The 18567-nt window shown below is 41.8% G+C and overlaps 1 protein-coding gene and 1 long non-coding RNA gene across 3 annotated transcripts in view; both read left to right on the forward strand.

Annotated features, from left to right (window-relative positions):
- Positions 1-769: 769 nt before the first annotated feature.
- LOC311062075 lies at positions 770-1310 on the forward strand. The gene is made up of 3 exons (XR_014602458.1): positions 770-876; positions 988-1060; positions 1190-1310. It is a non-coding gene; the product is annotated as an uncharacterized lncRNA (long non-coding RNA).
- Positions 1311-2738: 1428 nt separating this feature from the next.
- arhgef2a (Rho guanine nucleotide exchange factor (GEF) 2a) overlaps positions 2739-18567 on the forward strand; it is an 81743-nt gene continuing 65914 nt past the window's right edge. The window contains exon 1 of one of the 2 annotated variants that reach the window (XM_084081260.1): positions 2739-2826. The gene's annotated coding sequence lies outside the window, so the exon portion shown is untranslated. Of the gene's footprint in view, positions 2977-18567 lie in introns of both variants that reach the window. The other variant, XM_084081259.1, reaches the window with a different exon arrangement.

Here is an 18567-nt window from a genome sequence, read left to right on the forward strand (position 1 = left end):
GTCGAACTAGCTACTGTTTTAAGTTCCCCCAGCACCTGTTTCAAGGTATCCCCCCCCCCCCCCCATTAAAACGTTGTATTAAATAACTTTGAAGAGGCTTAATGGTGATTATTTACTGAATTATGGACAATTTGTTTGTTTTAACAGAACGTTTTATTAAGGACAAAGCAGATCTTCTTCTTCTTTGGTTTTATGGCGGGTCGCAACCGTTTGCTTTTAGGTGCATACCGCCACTTACTGTACCGGAGTATGTAGTCTGACTCCCTACACTTCTCTATTCCATTCATCCGTTAATCTAAGTTATAGTGTGTGACTATCTTTTTAGTGATAGCACTGCACCCTGCCTAGACCCTGTGAAACACCCCTATATCTCCTTCAAAAATTCCACTATTGCTTTTTGTGTGTCCTTCACCCTGTCTCCTGTTGTTCCCAGTGTACTTAAAAGGCTCCACTGTCTCCCTGCCTCAGCTACGCTATTCATTAATCTATCTATTCCTCTCTTCCCTGTATTTCATACATTGTGTTGCCCCTAGAGGGAGGCAGAGAAAGTGATGTCATAATAGACACAGGTATTTAAGGCCTTCTGAACAGGCAGCTAACAGGTCAGTAATCTGTGGGTCCTCAACACTGCTGGTAGCATGTTGAGAGGAGGATGTTTGAGTGTTGACCTGTTAACTCGGTAAGCCTGTTTGTTTTGGTGGTTTTTGTATCCTCTCTTTTATTGTTGTATTGTTTTATATGATCTACAATGAGTGTTTTTATATTGTCAGGTCTGTGCCACTCACTGTTGGTGCTTTGTCATGCCTGTCCAGTGTTCAGAAATTGTTCGGGGTGTGGTCTAGTCTCCAGTGAAATGGGCATTTAAACTGGAGATATGTGAGTATCAGATTATGTATGTGCAAAGGAGAACAACGGTCTATGTATGTTTTGTTTATGCTTTTGTATGACATTATGGTTTAACCTATATATCTGACCATTGTATAACAGGTGCAGACAGGGGAGCGTGATGTGTGGAAACATTGAGAGGCTTCTTCTGATGTGTATATAATAAGAGCTATTGGTAAGGTAATTATTTTATTGGTTTGCCCATTGTATCTCATGTGACATTTTGTAGCTGAGTGCATATTGTGTTTATGTATTACATGCTTTGTGCATATTGTGAAATGTCTGCTTTGTCATTGATCTATAGGTCCATGTGGAACAAGCGGCACACTAAGGACCGCTGTTCCTTTTCCCTTGATTTATGTTTGATTTACTTTACTTTTTTGTACCAGTCTTCTTCCCTTTTTATATTTGCTCAAACACTTTTAACCATTTCTATATATGCACATACATGAAAGTACCATTTTTGTAAGCTTTTCTATAATAAAATAATTGCTATTTTTATACCCTACACTTTGGTCTGCCTTACATTTATGTAGCAGGGTAACATTTGCATTAAAATATGTTCTGCGTTTTCTGTCTCGTGGCACTCTGCGCATTCATCCTCAACAAGCAGATCACAGATTCACTGAGATATATATTATTATTATACTGAGATATACTGATATATTATTATTTTGTCTAAACGTTTTAACCTCTTTCACAGGACTTCTACACATTAATTTATCCTCACATACAATATTTCATAAATGTCCCTGGTTCAGTTTTCACAATAACCTGAAAATATGATAAAGTATATAAAATGTGAAAAGGTTTAAAGGTGTATATAATCTTTTTTGCGGAGCTCTGAATATGTCTTGAGAGATTAGCTTGGTAGTAATGGTGGTTTTCCGCAGTAGTTCTACCTGTAGAAACTAAAGCCTGGTTTCTATTTACTGTGGTGTTCACTTCAGTGCTCATACCTGCTCTAGATACTGTGTGTGTCGTTTCTCCTGTGTTTATCCCCATAACGAACTTGGCCCTATTGTGCCACTAGAGGGCGCAGGTGGATAACATGTCAGTGACTGCAGATACGTTTCACTTTGTGAAATGTATCTGAAATGTAAATTAATTTACATTAAATGTAATCAGGTTTTTTTCAGTAAATGTTTCTTTTTCAAATTGTCTTCATTTGACACTGTAATTGAGACACATTGCACTGCAAGTTATCTTCTCTTTTTGTGTTAGACTGTATTTAGCTACAGCTCTGAGGTAAAAGAAAAAATCCTATTAGAAAGTCTTTAAACGTGAATAACATTAATTATAAGAACGTACGCTCTAATTTAACTCCTAGAGTGTACAAATACCAAATGGACCCAAAGAACACTATAGTTCCAATCGGAACCTCTCCCTTCCCTGTAAAGCTCCGAGATGAGGTTCCACTGCGTGGGCTGCCAGCAGAGCGCGACACTGGCAAACGGTGGGCAATATTGTTCCTTTCCGCACATCGTATCCAAAAAGCAAAGATATTCCCCCCTGCTCTCAAATGTTTGACATTTCAGCGGTCAAGAAAATGTAACCGACGGGTTGAAACAAGCGTTTAAATCGCTTTTTAAGTCAGCCTGTGGCCAGTCAACCCCGTTCGCATGCGCAGTACTAAGCATTGGGAAAACATGGCACGGGCTGACTAAACAAGCAATTTAAACGCTTGTTTCAAACCGTCACTTAAATGTTCTTTACCGCTAAAATTCCCAAACATCTGAGAGCAGGGAGGGATACTTATACCTTTTGGATACGATGTGCGGAAAAGGGTAAAAAGTCAACAATGTTGGCCACCATTCGCCGGTGTCGCACTCTGCCGGCACCCTACGAAGCGGGACCTCAACTCGGAGCTGGATGGAGGAGGGTGAGGTTCCAAAACGAGAGCTAAGGATTTTACAGTGACATGTAGGAGTGTCCAGACAGGTACAGTACAGTACAGGAGATTCTCTTCTCTTTATGCGGAGTGTACACTGTGTTTACTAAAGTTATAGGCTACTTTTACTGTGGGATTATCGTTTGTGGAACTATTTGAAACGGCGCACGGATTTCCCCAGGTGTCTCAAAGGAATAAAGGTGAGGTTCGGTTCGGGTACCAAACATATAGCCTGTCTGACTTTATAGTTCTCTCAGTCTGTTCTGTTGGCCAGTGATGGAAGAAGTAGGCCTACTCACATGTTTACTTAAGTATCAATACCCTGTTGTAGAAATACTCTGTGTTACAAGTACAAGTTCGGTATTCAAAATTTACATTTAAAAAAGTACAAAAGTATTGGTTCCAAAAGTAAAAGTACGCATTATGCAGAATGTCCCATTTCAAGCATTCAAATCTGCAATGAAAATAGCCGATCTAAGTGTGATGCATTGTGAGTCACAATGCATCACACTTAGATCGGCTATGCCTATTTTCAAATGGCCGAAAGTGAAGTGGGATGCAGATTTTGATAATCATTACAAAACATACATACATGCATGTTTTGTAATGATAATCAAAATCTGCAAAGTAACTCAAGTTTTCAAATAGCCTATTTTGTAGTGGAGTAAAAGTATTTTTCTCTGAGATGTGGAGTAGAATAAAAGTATTGAGAATTGAAATGCTTCAGTTAAGTAAAAAATACCTCAACATTGTACTTAAGTACAGTACTTGAGTTGTACTTAGTTACTTTACACCACTGTTTCGTTCTGCACCTTATTTAACCAGCTGTTGCTCGTTGAAGATGATGACATGTCAATTAAGACATTAAGTTAGTGGTTAGTTAGTGGTTACTTTGTAGATTTGGATTACTATTACAAAACCACTTAAGCCCTATATACATTTAGGCCATTTGAACACAGCCAAGACACAAGCTTGTAGATCTGCCATTCAAGAGATTTTTTTATACATTTGAAAACTTGAAATGGGACATTCTGCATAATGAGTACTTTTACTTTTGGTACATTTTCATGCCAATACTTTGTACTTTTGATGCCAATACCTGTACTTTTACTAAGAACATTTTGAATTCCGGATTTTTACTTTACTCTACAGAGTATTTCTACATTGCAGTATTGATACTTTTACTAAAGTAAAACAATTTAGTACTTTTTCCACCACTGATTGTAAGTCTATGTAGCCTGGTGTCGTGCACAGCACAGGCTACTAGTCTGTAACAGTATGCAGTATACAGAGCAACATATTGTTGTCATTATGGAGTTGTTACTGACACTGTAAGTAGAGCTGAATGTTTGCAGGACAGCCAAGACCATTACACTTTGAGAGTTGAACTGGTTGAATTAAGCGACAGAGAAAGGCTGTGTTGTTTGCCTGTAGGCAGCTAGTGATTGTGTGTGTGTGTGTGTGTGTGTGTGTGTGTGTGTGTGTGTGTGTGTCATGTTGAGACAAGACATGTGTCCTGGAGGTGAGCTGCTGGATATGAAAATTCTCCCTTTGCAGTTCCTTGCATTCCTTCTACATGACTGTTTGGAATGTAGACAGTCACAGCGTAGAGAGGAGACATCTAGACAGTATGCTGATGCTGACAGTGATGGCAATAGGCTGTGTGATTATTATAGGCCATCATCAATACTATATCGACATTGTGATAGACTATCACCTCTGGGGTTGGGGAAATCGTAGTATCGTGGTATGGTGTGCAAGTGTTTTTATTTATTTTTTCTCCCTGCATGGGTTTTAAACCGGCTTCAATATGGCGAGACAGACATACAGACAAACATACAGACAGTAGGACAGCAGAGACAGACAGACCGACCATAGGACAGCAGAGAGAGACAGACAGACAGACAGACAGACAGACAGACAGACAGACAGAGAGAGAGAGAGAGAGAGAGAGAGAGAGACAGTAGGACAGCAGAGAGACAGACAGACATGGGACATTCACATATCATTGTAATGTGGAATATAGGGCTGGGCTGTGACTGAGTTGCGAGCCCCGCTTTGTTCTTATGTTACTGTTCCTACAGTTAAGCTCAGCACCAAAGAACAGAGGATGTGCGTTAGTTGTTTTTTTCTGAATACGGCAGACTGCTCACACTGCTGTGTCTACATTGTAATTATTGGATTTAAGGGATTATTTTCACCCCGGTATTGTCTGTGCTTTTGACACAGAAGACACACAGCATGTGACAGAAAATGTAAAGTGCATCTATAGGCATGCTTTGTTGAGTTCCAACAGTTAAAGAAAGTTCCTCTAAGCTTGTTACTACCCTGATTATGTCTTAAATACATCCGAAGCAACGCTTTTGAAAGTAAGTAGTCAACTGTTCCAGAGCCATGTGGCCCACAGGTCAGGAGCCTATCTCCATAATCTCCTGTTTATGTAGCGTGAGGCGACTTGATGTATAAGTACACCCCCTGGACATGACACCAGTATGTGTCACATAATGTACATGTACACCCCCTGGACACAACGCTAGTATTGTCACAGGGACGTACCCCCAATCCCACCCTGGATGCTGAGTGCCAAGCATGGAGGCATTGGGTCCCATTCCTATAGTCTTTGGTATGACCCGGCCGTGGGATTGAACCCCGACCTCCCAATGTCAGTGCGGACAGTCTTACCCAAAGTTTGGTCCGGGGACCCCAGGGGTCCTTGAGCAGTTATAGTACGGTCTGTTTTTTTTTCTTCTCATGTTCTCTTTGACATGCTTCCTTAATGTTAGATTTTTACCCGCTTGCAGAGCTGCGGGTCTATTTAGAGACTGACCTACTAGTCGACAGATTTCCGACATGTATTCGACAGATTTTTTGCGTGATTGGCTGTTGCTTAAGCCAATGGGGATACTTTCCATACTCTGAACGGGCGGCCTCGTCTCACGCTTCCGCATTTTCTTCTTCGTTGGTCCAAATAATGATACGGTTGCCAGATTTTTGAGAGAGAAATAAGCAACCAGGTGCCGCAAGCGGGGATATTATGACTTTATGTCATTTCTTGTTTTTCTCTCCCTGCTCCCCCCCCCCCCCCCCCCCCCCCCTCCGTTATCTTCTTCTCCCTTTCTGGAGAACAAAACAAAGTGGGGTAGAATCAACTCATGATGGAGCTTTCGCCAATAAATGAAGAAAATCACCCACTTCTTTACACCTGTAAGTGAGTGATGTGACAATGATTCTCGGTAACTTCAAGAGTGTGCCATGGGTCCATTTGGTTCCATTTGTACACTCTACAGAGTTAGGATTTTATGGTATAGATTGGAGTCCCATAGAAGGCATAGATTAAAAGAAAAATGCTTCAAATCAGATAGAGGTCTGTAGCCTAATGCATATCAAACTGGGGGTCCTTGAAATACATTAAAAAAGTTTGAATAACACTGCAGTCTAACCACAAGGCCACTAGGTTGTTGTGATCGCTTGCAGTACGTTTCTGTACCTTAAAGTGGGGTATGATATGATCTTCCGTCACATGACCTAACATGTGTTTATGGAGGAAGGGGGTCTCCCTGTCTCTCCAGCTAATTATATGGACGGCAGCTTGAAAGTGATTCATTTCCTCGGCTAGAAGTTAGTCCAATTAATGAGAGAATTACTATTCACATCATAGGTTTCACTCTGTCCACCTACAGTATCGGTCAGTGGTTCTCAAAGTGGGGTGCAGTAACCCCCAGGGGTCCTTTCCAGGGGGTCCCCAGCAAAATGAGTTAATATAGCATAAACATCAGTTTAACCACTTATATACCCTGGCCCACCCCTATATACATTGGCTGTTCTCTCTCTCCCTCACCCCCCCCCCCCTCTCTCTCTCTCTCTCCCTATTGCCCTATGTCTCTCTGTCAGTCTCTCTCTCTCATTCTCTCTGGTTCTAATCATCCTAATCATCCTATATGGGAGCCTCCCTAACAACCAGTGCCTTCATCGCTCCAAACACACACAACGTCACCCAATCTCCCTGCAGGGGCCAGTGTGTAACCTGACCCCTACGCGGACATTCTTCAACACTGTACTTCATAGCTCACTCACACACACACACACACACACACACACACACACACACACACACACACACACACACACACACACACACACACACACACACACACACACACACACACACACACACACACACACACACACACAAAGAGCCACAGTGAAAAGCAGCTTCCAGTAAATACAAGGCAAAGACAAGACAAAAGGGATTGACAGGAAGGTGTTTGAGAGGAAGGCGATTGTTGTGAAGGTGTTTAGAGGGGCGGAGTGATGGATGGGAGATACTAGGGACTCATGAAACATGACGGGACAAAAATGCAAATCTGAGTCTGTGATCTTCACCAGGCCAGAGCGGCCGAAAGCGAGGGATTATGTTTTCACTCCTGTACGTCCGTCCGTCCGTCTGTCCGTCCATTCTTCCGTCCGTCCGTCCGCCCAAACCAAATAACTGGTTTTGGGCTCCTTGACATGAAAAAGTTTGAGAACCACTCATAGAGTTAAAAATAATAGAGAGGGCACCGGAAATCCCGCCCATCCACTTGCTCGCCCAGCGCATACTCCCTTTTCACCCCTTCTTCCGGGTTGGGAAATGTGATGGGTGGGGCCTATTTGGCGCCTCTGTGACACGTTTTGGAGGTGACGCGTTTTGCGTCACCTCCATGCGTAACCCATTAGTCGAGCCCATTGGTCAAAACCGTTTTCGCACGTTTCATGTGTCTGGCCCCGGCCGTAATAAGCTGCAGTACCTACGAACGGCCAGCATGTCCAATGCGCTTCACTGCTCCCTCTCGGTTCAGGGGGCTTGGAACCACTCCAATGACATGGTCGTGCCTCCCTTTGGGTTGGACACACGCACACACACACACGCACACGCACACGCGCACACGCACACGCACACACACACCATAGCACAACGTGCTTGGTGTCAAGGATAAACATGGATCTGTGGATTCACACTGGAGCGGTGTGGCTCCATTGTGGATCTCAGACTTCATGACTTCAGCCTGTAACATCAGTCGTCTATGACGTCATTCATACAAATGGTATCAAATGGGGGTCTGTGGCCCTAATGCATATCAAACTGCGGGTCATTGAATTGACAAAGGCTGAATCCCTGTATATGGACGGCTAGCCTCCATGCCATAAAAGTCTTGCGCTCGCCCCAATCAGGGTTTCCAGATCTGCTTATTATAATTTCCCCGCAAGATTTTATTTGAAAATAGACGATCTCCAAGCTCACAACGCGTCGCATCGCGACGCGTTGTGAGCTTGTAGATCTGCTATTTTCAAATAGCTGATGTATATGTTAAAGTGCACATGTGGCCCATAGTTGTGGCCCATAATGATGTGGAACAGCTGACCTGCCTAATGGAAGCTTTCACTTTGGGGACAGCAGTAATTCCTTCTGGGGACAACAGGTGGGGGACAACAGGATGCTCTCAACCCCAATACATGCAGGGCAATTCAATTAGGAGAGACATGTTTGTTTGAGAACAACATGTATTGAGCATGATTCATTCTTCCGTTACACCCGGCGTTACAGATAAACTACACATTAATATAACTAGTCTAGGCTGATGCCATGTTGGGAATGTGGGGACGTGGTTAATGATCAAATAGTCCAATAGCATGCTATATACTGTATGAATGGCATGCTGTATAATGAGCACTTTTACTATTGATACTTATAGGTATATTTTGTTTCTAATACTTTTGTACTTTGACTTGTGTAAGTATTGTGAATGCATATCTTCATATATAGTCCTCACTAACGCTCATTATAACATTGTACCATTTCTGTCTTCTTCAGAAACCTGTCTACCAGTGACATCACCGGTAGGCAGGTTTGGTCATTTCAAACACGATTTCAAGTTTTTTTTTTTTATTAATGCAAGAACAACGGCTTCTATTATAGCACGCTAACTTTCCAGGAATAGAAAGCCTGCAGTTTCTATCAGCTTGGATTCCCCGTCGATGATGTCACTGGTAGGCGGGTGTCTGAACTGTCCACAGCCCACATGAATATGCATGGATATTTTTTTTGTTTTTGCCGCATTCCTAAGCCAATAATTTGATGACCGGCAGCGGTTCTGGTAGGAACCGGCATCAACTTATTGGCTTAGGAATGCGACAAAAACAAAAACAAATCTCCATGGGGTGACTAATCGATAGAAAAAAAAGTTATCTTTTGGGTGAACTATGCCTTTAAGTCCAAACTCTTGAGTTGTTCTTCCACCAGTTGATCAGAGGTTGAAAGAGGGAAGTGTGTGTGTTTTCTCTGTGGAGGTTTCCTGCTGGATGAGTCACACAGCGGTCAGGTCACACCTCTCTGTGCTGTGGATCATCATGTCACTGTTTCCTTCATACGGGCCCAGTTCAGAACCACTGAACAAACACTACACACAATGGACCAGCGCGGCAGGCCCAGAGGTCAAGAGTGTGTCTTGAGTGTGTGTGTGTGAGTGTTTGTGTGTGCGTGCGTGTGTGCGCGTGCTTGTTACTATACTTGTGAGGACCTTAATGTCCCCACCAAGCAGTTGTGTAATGTAACTAAAGTACATTTACTCAAGTAGGCCTACTGTACTTAATTACAATTTTTAAGTACTTTTATTTTACTGGAGTATTTCCAATTGTCTATACTTTTACTTCTACTCCACTACATCTCAGAGGCACATATTGTATATTCTACTCCACTACAATGATTTGGAAACTTTAGTTAGTAGTTACTTTGCAGATATAAATGATTACATTATAAAACATACATTAACCACTTTAGCCCTATTTTATACATAGGCAATTTGAAAATAGGCGTCAATGTGTCGCGTCGCATCGCGACACATTGTGAGCTTGTAGATCTGCTATTTTCAAACATTTTTGTACTTTTACTTTTGTTACTTTAAGTACATTTTGATACCAATACTTTTGCACTTTTACTCAAGTAAATTTTGAATTCCGGACTTTCACTTGTAACAGAGTACTTCAACATTGCAGTATTGATACTTTTACTTAACATTTGAGTACTTTTTCCACCACTGCCACCAAGTACATAGTAGAAGGAAAGAAAGGTCTGTTTTTTGTATGGTTTAAAAAGATCTTTTTGAGATACGTTTACAATTAGAAAAAGATTCAAGTTTAGGGGTTATATTAGGGTCAGATATTTCGAGGTTTGGTTTAGGGGTTAGACTTAGGGTTAGAGTTTTCCCTATTTTAAGTTAGCTGTGTGGTGATGTCACACACTGAAAAATAGACTAGAAACTGTGAGCTTGTAGATCTGCTACCTTTCGGCTAATTTAAGCTACTACACACACACACCTAAAATGATGATGTCCTCACAAGTATAGTAATGCAAACCTGTGTGTGCGTGCGTGGCCAACTTTGAAACTTGTTTGCATGGCTAGTCGTCCAGAGAACCTAAATAAATAGATCTCATGTCTCACTCACAGGTCCTCCCAGTTCAGTGGCCACTGATTCATATTTGTTTCCCTGTTTGAACTGTGAGGTAGCATTTATTGACTATTATAATATAGCCGCAAGCAGCTTGGATGCTATCTGCATCCAAGTGGCAACACCCTCCGTTGACAGCCCATTCATGAAACAGAAAAGTCATTTTGTATTAAACGATAAACTCCCCAATATTTCACCTGTACGGACAGCTTGGATCACGTCTTTGTCTCTTTGTCAATGCGGTCATGATCAGTGGTGTAAAGTAACTAAGTAAATGTACTCAAGTACTGTACAATTTTGAGGTAATTTTACTTCCCTTACTTCTACCCCACTGCGTCTCAGAGACAAATATTGTACTTATACTCCACTACAATTATTTGAAAACTTTAGTTACTAGTGTGGATTTAGATTATTATTACAAAACACACATTAACCACTTCGGTTATTTGAAAATAGCCATTTTCATGAATTTGAAACAGGACATTCTGCATAATGAGTACTTTTAGTTTGATGACCACACTTGTACTTGTAACAGTGTTTCTACATTACAGTATTGTTACTTTTACTTATCATTTAAAAAATGATACTTGTTCCACCACTGTTCATGATTGTGTTTGGAAGCGCATGTAAATCACTCAATGTCCTACAGTACGTACCACCTGTTTCGAGATTGCACACATGTAGGACGTGGAGTGATTTAAAACGAGCGCTTCCAAACTCGAACACATAGAAACAAATATCACGGCTGCATGGAGTTTATTGACATAAAGTTGCTGATAACGTGACCACGATGGATTTTTATGAAGCAAGAGACTTGACACAAAGAGGATAACCCAAGCTTTCCGCACAGGTGCAATAGTGGTGAGTTTATCGTTGTTCAATACATTCAGATAGGACTTTCCTGGAGGGTTGCAACTTAGATGCAGATAGCATCTGAGGTGACCTGGCAGACAGGTAACAGGCAAGCAGATGGCGGGCAGAGGAGCAGGTGAGCACTGAGCAGTGGCTCTGAGGGAGAGGTAATAGGCACAGCAGCCATATTATCACTTCCTTCACAGGTGTTATGATACTAATGAAGGCCCTGTTCCATTTAGTGTAGCACACTGCTGTGAATGGAGCTTATGAATGGAAGGCTAAAACACAGGAGGAAAAAAAATGGAAACGGGTAACACTGGGAGCACGAGGAAGTACTGTGAAATATTACACACAACACAGTGGGAGTAATCACAAGCACTGCAGAGAAACATGCTACTGTCACGGGACGTTGTGCAATGACGAGGTAGTGGTAAATGGAGTGAAGACTATGGTTTAAACCACTAAGACCGGGAAAGCATCTGTCATTTCAGATTCTAACCACTTTAACCATTATCTTATACGCTATTCAAAAATAGCAGATATACAAGCTCATAACGCGGCCCGAGTACCGCGCTTTGAGCTTGTAGATCTGCAATTCTTTTGAAAAATCATAAAAACGTGTTAACATTTTTGAGAGCAAGCATTTTTAACTCAAATCTTTGCTTCTGGGGATTTTACAAATGTCTTCTAAATCCTTCTAAACAGTTTTAAAAAAAAACTTTGTTGCTATAATCAGTGGTTCTCAAACCTTTTCATTTCAAGGACCCCCAAAATGATATGTTGTTGGTTTTAATGGGTTAAATACTGAGAGGGTTGATGACTTGATGGCAGGCAGGTGCGTCAACTGAGGGGGACGAGGTACTCAGTGACAGGTGTGCCCAAGATGGAAGCTGGAAGGCAAGCCCACACACAGACAGACAAGAGACACAAAGACAGACGGAGACAGAGACAGGCCGTGACATTTTATGGTGGTTTTGATTTCATTGACTGATTGGTTGATTGATTGAAAAAAAGAACAATCGTGTGGATTTGGGGATCCACATGGGAATGGTGTGACTCCAGTGAGGATGTCACTCTTCCATGTGACCACTGACCAGCCTGTGACATCAGTCATCTATGACAAGGGTTCCCAAACATTTCAGGCCGCGACCCCCCCCAAAATAATCATATTTGAACTGGGGACCCCCCACCCTGACAAGCACTTTGGAATAGGCTCTATTCACAGCAGCCATATTATCACTTCCTTCACAGGTGTTACCAATGATACTAATGAAGGCTCTGTTCCATTTAGTGTAGCACAGTGGTTTCCACGACCCCCATAACTCTGAGAGTGTACAAATGGAACCAAATGGACCCGTAAGGGACCATTTGGAAGACCATGAGGGTCCCTGGACCCCAACTTTAGACCAACTGGTGTAGCAGAGTGTTTCCATTGAGCCAACATGCACAAGATCAGCACCCTGACTCTGTTTGACCAGAATGGAACAGAGCCTTCATTAGTATCATTGGTAACACCTGTGCATTTCTTCATAATATGGCTGCTGTGAATAGAGCCTATTGTAGGAATTACATTTTGTTTGGCTCGGTTCCACAGATAAATATTGTGGAAAATAGCCGAACTACAATCTCAACACGCCTCGCACTGGTTTGTTTACTGTAGAGTGAGAAAACAATGTTGCACATTGAGCTAATCATCGGGGACCACCTGAAATCATTTTGAGACTCCGCCAGGGGGTCCCGACACCCATTTTGGGAACCACTGATCTATGACATCTATAAAATAAACGAATAAACATGTGAGATTAGCCCCAGAGGAACACACACACACAGTGCAGCGTCTACACGTTATACCCTAGAGGTCAGTAATTGGTCTGTAGAGAACAGCCAAGGTCATTGCTGTAGAACATTTTCGTGTCAAGGACCCCCAAATTGATTGATTGATGTATTTGGCCGCGGACCCCCATCTGAAAATGTTTTGTGCCAGGGAATTTTTCAAACACTTTCAAGATCTTTAAAAAATGTTCAAAAATAGCAGATGTACAAGCTCGTACATCCTGGGGGACCACCAGGGATCCAAATGGATGTGACTGTAGATTGGATTGGAGAGATTGGAGGATTTTACTGTAAATATTGGGGTCCCATGAGATATATCATTTTTTAAAAACGTTACGAAATGGGGGTCCGTGGCCCCAGTGCATATCAAACTGGGGGTCCTTGAAATGACAACGGTTGAGAATCACTGCTGTAGACTGAATAATGCTGGTCTTGTAGCTTAGAGATAAACTCTGATCAAATAGTGGGTCCTGCATGGCATTTATTGTTGACTGACTTTACACCCAGTTGGCCTTCGTGTTGTTGAACACAGAGGGGGGTCATTTGTGGTCTCAGGGGATGGTAATTGCCATCCCCTAGTGTTCACATTTAACCTCAAATTCTGTTCTATTATGCACTTTATTTCTTTTTTTGGTTTATTTTGACGGAACACCACATATTAATGAACAATACAATCAATGTAATGTAAATACACCGAATTTAGCAAAAATGCTCATTTACATTTGTCCCTTATTAAACTGAAAGGGAGACACTTTGTGCCTTATTTTGGGGAGTCAATCAATGACACACATCTTACAGGTTCAACCAGCTCATTATAATACAGGTTGTGCACTTAAACCCTCTAGAGACTTGGTAAACTGGACCTAAGTTGTCTCTGTACTTTGACAGATTTTTTTCTGTCTACACCAAATCTATTTGCCAAAAGTAGCGGATCTAGGCTACAAGAGCACAACATATGATGCATTGTGCGCTTGTAGATCTGAAAATTGTCGCTAATGAATATGGATACTGGGGTTCAATATAATATACAAAAACTGTACATACTGTATACAGTGAGATTGTGTCTTTCAGAGATGCTCGTAGGCCTGCGTCCTGCGTCGCTGACGCACCATATTGCGAAAGGACGCATTCATGACAACTCTAGTGCGTCCATGGGACGCAGCTCCGATTAGCTCCGATAATATATAATATTTGTCAGCTGTGATCTACATGGACTCTCTCGGTTAGGCACCGTTGGTGGAGAAGTATAACTCTCCGGTTAGACACCGTTGTACTGGAGAAGTATAACTCGGTTAAACGGCGTTGTGTGGCAGAAGCAGCAGCACGGCCCCTCGCTGTTAGTCTACGCTACTCACACACAGAGAGAGAGAGAGACGGCATGAGGACCTGCTCTTAAACGTGTTAAAACGTCTTGGATAGACCACTGTCTGGAATAATAACTGATCATCATACATACAGGTCTACTACTAATCTCTGTTGCTGTTGTCATCTTAAATTGACCAGCCAAAGTAAAATCCCCGATTTTAGAGTGTTCTCCCACTTGCTTGGAGATCAGAGTGATGTATGTGGTGGTGGATTAATGCATGTTGCCAATCAGCTGTGTAACATTAGCAGGTTAACGATGGCTCGTTGATCCTATGCATTTGACCCTGATTTGACCACAAAGGCAAACAAAAGCACTAATTAATGGCAGCTGTAAGTAACCGGTTGTCTATCGTCTGTGTCTTGTGTATGTTTAATAGGCAACTGGATGTTTTCTGTAGCTTAGAGATATCATAACAATTAATTCCCTGAAGAGGGTAGACCCTCTCCCTCATGCTAAACTTAAAGTGACTTATAAGGTTCCACTTCTCCTCAAAAAGACAACTTTATTTTCCTTTCTCAATGACAAGCCTAATAGTATTATTGCATGTTGACTATGTGCAATAACTGCAAGCCAATGTTCATAGGCATTGTCAGTATTTGTCTTCATTATTTCTTGAATTCCTATTTCTTTATTTGCCAATACTTCCACTGTAAAAATAAATTCTACATTCATAAATAATACAAAATAAAATAATAATAATGATTAAAAGGTTCTATGATTAAATGTATTCTATTGGTCAAAGGTATGTTAAATCCACCTGTTGCCCACTACTAGTATTTCTTACCATAAGGTGTGCTAATACTACAGAATCATATACATTTGAAAAAATATATTTATGATTTTTTAATATATGTATATATATCGGTATCGGTCTTGAAAAGCAGGAACGGGTCGCACTGATCTAGATCTGCTATTTTCACAATATGTATCTGTGGAACTGAATCAAACTAAATTAAGTGCCTCAACTCCTAATTCCTCAGGGTGGGGGGTCCCCAGTTAAAATATGATTATTTTGGGGGGTCGCTGCCTGAAAAGGTTGAGATCCACTGCATCAGGATATAATGTACACAGTCACACACGCATAGAAGATATGGAGATTGGAGATCAAAGAAAACGATAGGGGGGGGGACGTGTAATTGGGGACCCATAAAATGTCCCTGGGACCCATCTAAAAGACCACCCTTGCATCCCAGGACCCATTACATTGAAAACCTAGCAACATCACTGGTCTTTACTGGGTGTCCCGGTGAGTGTCCCTTATTCGAATTTCAGGTAGTTGGCTGCCCAACTCTGTAACAGTTTTTTTCAGATTAATTTGATTTCAGATCAATGCTGAGTGCATCTCAATCCACGCCCCTCTATCTACGTTCCATGTTGACACAAAATTTCATTTTGATGGGAGGGCTGTGGACAGTCCACAAACCTGCCTAGTGCCTACCAGTGACACCAACTGTATAGGCACTAGCAGGTTTGGTTATTTCAAACTAGATGTATTATTCTTTATTGAACATCTTTTTTTTAGACCTAATGAAAACTTTTGAAAATGCCCAGAACAATCTGAAACTGATTCTGCATCAGGTGTGTGTGTGTGTGTGTGTGTGTGTGTGTGTGTGTGTGTGTGTGTGTGTGTGTGTGTGTGTGTGTGTGTGTGTGTGTGTGTGTGTGTGTGTGTGTGTGTGTGTGTGTGTGTGTGTGTGTGTGTGTGTGTGTGTGCAGTAGGTGGTTGTAGAAGGCATGCCTTCCAGTGTTGCCAGATTTTGCGAGAGAAACAAGCAACGAGGTCTGTGAAAACAAGCCCAAAATAAGCAAAATCTTGAAACAAGCCAATCAGCCGATCTGCAACGTGCTGCGACGCGCTGTGAGCTTGCAGATCGGCTATTTTCAAATAGCCGATGTATATAGTTTAAAGTGATAAGCCCAAATAACCGCAGCTTCCAATATTTAGCGACTTCACAGGAAAACAAGCCCAAAGTCGCTTATAATAAGCAGACTTGGCAACACTGATGCCTTTATGGGAGGAAGGATGGATGCTCTGGAATGTTTGACTCCCCTCAGGGCGTGAGTTAGTTGTACCATTCTACACTCTATCTGTGTGTCTTATCTACCAACTGTTTACATACAGTGGGACCAGGGCTGGGAGAAGTCCTTTTACTTAAAGGGATATTTCACTTTCAAATAAAATAAACATAGAAAATACATATAAAAAATGAATGGAAAAAGTAATAGAAAAATCACGGCCCCTCACGTATTAGAATGTCCTTCCAATGCGTGAGGGGGGCTGTGATTTTTCCATTACTTTTTTAATGTATATATTGTTTTTAAATGTTTATTTTATTTGAAAGTGAAATATCCCTTTAAGTAAAAGTAGTACTTCCACTGTATGAAAAGTCTCTGTTACAAGTCAAAGTCCTGCATGCCAAATGTAACTTGAGTATAAGTACAAAAGTATTGACATCAACATGTATGCACTGTACCAAAGTAAAAGTACTCACATTTGTCTTCGTCAAACGTTTTAGAAAATAACCGATATACAAGCTTCACACCGTGTCCACGCTGTGACGCGTTGTGAGCTTGTGTATCAGCTATTTTCTAATCACAACGTGCTGCAAGCGTGTTGTGATCTTGTAGATCTGCTATTTTCGGAGCGCAACCAAACATAAAATGACTTGTCTTAGTTCTGGATCTCCTCTCCACTAGCCCCTAGTCCCTCACTAACGTTTTAGTCTAGTTTTTATTGTTGACGAAATTGTCAGTATATTTAGTCATAGATTTAGTCATCATTTAGTTTGTAAAAAAAGGTAGTCGACCAACACTTTTCGTCGTAGCTTTAGTCGACAAAGTTAACACTGAAGTACAGTACTTGAGTAAGTGTACTCCGTTACTTTCCAGCGCTCTTATCTAGGCAGTGTTTACATACTTTGGGGCGGTAAACCTACACTTATCCAGAGACATGTGGATTAGATCAGGCCTGTCAACACACGCACACGTACACAAGCAAGCATGCATGCACGCGTGTAATTGTGAAACACTACGAAATCCCGAGGGTACGAATGGAACCGATGGTCCTCATCACCGACAATTTGACTGTGCATTCATAGCCTAACTGTTCTGTAGTTGTGATAGTATCCGATCCGGCAACATGTGATTAGAAATGACACTGTACGAACACTGTGAATGTTTGTTTTGTTCTGCATGACAGGCTATAGCATTGGTTATCAAAGTGGGGTCCGGGGACCCCCAGGGGTCCTTGAGGGAGTTCCAGGGGGTACCCAGCTAAATGATGGATAGCTAGGAACCAAATGGACCCTTATGGGTCTGTAACTCAGAGAGTGTACAAATGGAACCAAATGGACCCTAACGGGTCCATTTGGTTCCATTTGTACACTCTCAGAGTTAAATTAACATTGTTTTTACAATCTAAATTGGGGTCCCAGAGATAGAAATGCCATTAAATGGAGGTCCATAGCCTAATGCGTGTCAAACTGGGGGTCCTTGAAATTAAAATGGTTGAGAATCACTGCTAGTGCTGTAAAAAAAATCTTCTCTTATGGGGGTCCCTGGCATATCTTTTGAAATGGGGGTCCGCGGGCTATTAAGTGTCAATTTGGGGGTCCTTCACATGAAAAAGTTTGAGAACCCCTGGGCTATAGTATTGAGGTGGGGTATATTGTGTGTATGCTGTTTTTACGGATTTGATTGTGCTCTTTGGGCAGGATACTGTGAATTTGCATGTACCTCCCCTTGTGGTGTCCTGATACATGGTTTTTCAGGCTAGTTTTGAAAGAAACCAGTGATTCACATCTTTTAATGGATGGTGTCAGGCCATTGTATACTACTGCTCAGTGCAGGGTATTGTACGGGTGTATACTACAGTATACTGTTGCTTCATTGTGGATGGTGCCTTTTGTGATGCTATTCCTGTATTATGCTGTATCCTGCAGTACCTTTTTCTTCAGTTCTTGTCTTACTCTGTATCTGTAACTTAACTGCTGTCCTGCCTCTGGCGACTGAATTTCCCCCGTGGCATCAATAAATCTTTGCCTATTTGACAGCTAATATAGGCCTACACCAGATGTTGTGGTGGTTGATGAGGAGTCCAGAGAAGTGTCTGTAGTAGCGATAGCCTGCACCTTTGACCCTAGCCTAGAGGAAGCTTTTATGACCAAGGACGGTCGCCACCAGGTGTTCCTAAACGTATCCTCAGTAAAACTATGCCTATACTGCATGTACCTAACCTTATTCCTAAACGTAA

Source organism: Gymnoscopelus microlampas (genome assembly GCF_963454915.1).
Source record: "Gymnoscopelus microlampas genome assembly, chromosome: 15".
Lineage (NCBI taxonomy): Eukaryota > Metazoa > Chordata > Actinopteri > Myctophiformes > Myctophidae > Gymnoscopelus > Gymnoscopelus microlampas.